The sequence below is a fragment of the Schistocerca serialis genome, chromosome 2 (genome assembly GCF_023864345.2).
Source record: "Schistocerca serialis cubense isolate TAMUIC-IGC-003099 chromosome 2, iqSchSeri2.2, whole genome shotgun sequence".
NCBI lineage: Eukaryota > Metazoa > Arthropoda > Insecta > Orthoptera > Acrididae > Schistocerca > Schistocerca serialis.
In genome coordinates, this window is record NC_064639.1 from 311,942,159 (window position 1) to 311,945,236 (window position 3,078).

At 44.8% G+C, this 3,078-nt stretch overlaps 1 non-coding gene across 1 annotated transcript; it reads right to left on the reverse strand.

The window, feature by feature from the left end:
• Window positions 1–1,010: 1,010 nt before the first annotated feature.
• Window positions 1,011–1,085, reverse strand: Trnas-cga (transfer RNA serine (anticodon CGA)). Its single transcript has one exon. It is a non-coding gene; the product is annotated as a tRNA-Ser (tRNA).
• Between the last annotated feature and the right edge of the window lie 1,993 nt (window positions 1,086–3,078).

Here is a 3,078-nt window from a genome sequence, read left to right on the forward strand (position 1 = left end):
TAAGGATAAAACCTTGCACATTCTGCCCTTTAAAAAATTATTGTAATTTTTTTTTAAATCATGAGCCTTCAGCCGTTTTAACAATTACAGAGGTTGTGCCCTTAAGCTATAAGATGTGTGTTACATATTCAGTCGATAGTTAAGTTCGGAAATTGCGCTGTAATGTTTGGGCAACCAAATAAAGTTATATGTGTTCGAGTGTAACTGACAGCCACTCATTTTTGGCCCCTTTCCACAATTCCAACTACCTGTTCTGCCCTGCGTATTTAACCAGGCGTTTCAAGTACAAAGGGAATTCAGTAAGTAACGCAAAACCTTTTTTTGTGAAAGCAGGTTGTTATTCAGAATTCCAATATGGCATATTATACCCCACTCTTTTGGCTACAAACCCCTATTTTTCAACATAATTTCTGTTCAATGTGTCTGCGTTACGCCACTTTACGGGTATGGCCTGTATCCCCGCATGGCACCATTCTACAGTTTTACGCCGGAGTCACTGTCTTGCTGCATCAATAACCTCCCCATCATCCACGCACTGCCTTCCGTTAAGCTCGTCCTTCACGGGCCACATAGATGCTTTTTATAGTTTCTTGTTAGGGGCAAGAAACCCGGCGGTCACATCCCCTTAAGAACCCCAACTAGTGGACGAGTGTGTCACCACTACCAACAGAGACGTACAGTTGAGCAGCGAGGTGTTTGTGATTCGTCGATTACATCGAATGAGTGTATTCGCAATTTGCAACACCGCAGGAGTCACAGCTGTAAGCGGCCGGCCGCGCGCTGGAGATACAGGTTTGCGCCACCTTGTTGCGATGCTGACGGACGATACACCCAACGAATCACGGTGCTTTTGTTCATCGCTTGGTCTCTGTAGACACCATGCAATCGCCTATGAATAACTGCGATGCCATGGTTTTGAGCCAAAAGAAACTTGATGACAGCTGGAAAGAGATTTTCACTCTACAGCGGAGTGTATGCTAACATGAAACTTCCTGGCAGATTAAAACTGTATGCCGGACCGAGACTCGAACTCGGGACCTTTGCCTTTCGCGGGCAAGTGCTCTACCAACTGAGCTACCCAAGCACGACTCACGCCCGGTATTCACAGCTTTACTTCTGCCAGTACCTCGTCTCCTACCTTCCAAACTTAACAGAAGCTGTACTGCGAACCTTGCAGAACTAGCACTCCTGAAAGAAAGGATATTGCAGAGACATGGCTCAGCTACAGCCTGGGGGATGTTTCCAGAATGAGATTTTCACTCTGCAGGGGAGTGCTAGTTCTGCAAGGTTCGGAGCAGAGCTTCTGTTAAGTTTGGAAGGTAGGAGACGAGGCACTGGCAGAAGTTAAGTTGTGAGGACGGGGCGTGAGTCGTGCTTGAGTAGCTCAGCCCGTAGAGCACTTGCCCGCGAAAGGCAAAGGTCCCGAGTTCGAGTCTCGGTCCGGAACACAGTTTTAATTTGCCAGGAAGGTTGATGACAGCTCTCTGCTTGGAACGCACCTCCGTTACAGACGCCATTTTGAAGGTTACGTACAGCGTCGCCACCTATTGAAACTTCATGAAATTATAGGGGCTGAAGCGCGAGTATTCCACGATGTCCCACAAAAAGTTCCACATTTTTCCAACTGACATCTGCCAAGAGAAGAAAATTGTTGCATTACTTATTGATCACACCACGTATTTAGCTACAACTGATAGCTCAAAATTATGAATCAGCTTTGTATCAGATGCTAGTTGATCTCAAGAAACTGCAACATGGTCTAATTTTGCCCTTTGTTTCACAAGTGGGGAGGCCTTTGGTTTTTTTTTTTTTTTTTTTTTTTTTTTTTTGTGGTAGCCGCGCCATTCACGCGGTATTCGCCCAGGCAGTACAGACTTCAGCAACCTCCAACAGCCGCCAGGTAATGTAATATAAAACTGTTTACAGTGAAAACACGTATTTTTACACTATCCACTGTTGTCTAGGAGGTCTGTTTCTGTTTTGTCCTTACGTTTGAAACGTATTTCACAGTCGTAGTGCTGTAATAATTTGACGACTATGTGCGACTTTGCACCACTTTAGAAAGAACTGCGGAGGAATCATAGAGATAGGACATAATCTTCACTTTCCGTTTTTATATGCATTATGTATTCAGTCAAGAGAACCTTACATGTTTTAGTTGTGAAAGTCCTCTTTTCATTTTTGAACATTCGCAGAATATGCACAGGATGGAAGGTTACACGCGCCGGCCGCGGTGGCCGTACGGTTCTAGGCGCTCCAGTCCGGAGCCGGGCTGCTGTATACGGTCGCAGGTTCGAATCCTGCCTCAGGCATGGGTGTGTGAGATGTCCTCAGGTTAGTTAGGTTTCAGTAGTTCTAAGTTCTAGGGGACTGATGGCCTCAGCAGTTGAGCTCCATGGTGCTCAGAGTCATTTGAACGATTTGAAGGTTACAGATGAGCGTGCTATTCGTTGTCAAGAGCAAAAAGCGCAGATTTTTATCAGGATTTTAAAACAATGTTTTTTGTGCACTGACACCAGCGTTGTGATTAAGAGGTAGGTTACTTTGTTCCCATCTTCCATGGTGAACTTCAGTCTTTGGTGTTGAGTGTTCAAGTGAGCAAAAACTGTGCTACGCAATTATGGTGGCCGTCTTCTTCAGCATATCTGAACGAGTATTTAACATTTGCATTCAGAGTTCTTTGCTCAAAAATTTTCTTAAGTGATCAATAAAAGTTTGTCAAACGTGAATCAAGAAGAGATCATACACCTAAGTCATCTAAATAATTACAGAACTGAAAATACTTCGGGTAAGTTCGTTTTGATTCTCGCGAGAATCGTCGAATGGGATAATGGGTACCACTAGGGTTTTCATGCAGTGGTTTTGTTTTACCGTCCGCATTCCGCGTCGTTCACCTTAAACGACTGTACCACCTTTAGGAATGATTGTCCATCCCAGGGGCATAGCAGTGTCCCACCTTCCTGCCTCTCATTCAGACTCAGAAGAAATGATATTTAAATCAAGACCCTAAGCTGCCGACAGGCGTTGATTTACATCAACGGGGGCACTTGAAAATGTGTGCGCCGACCGGGACTCGAA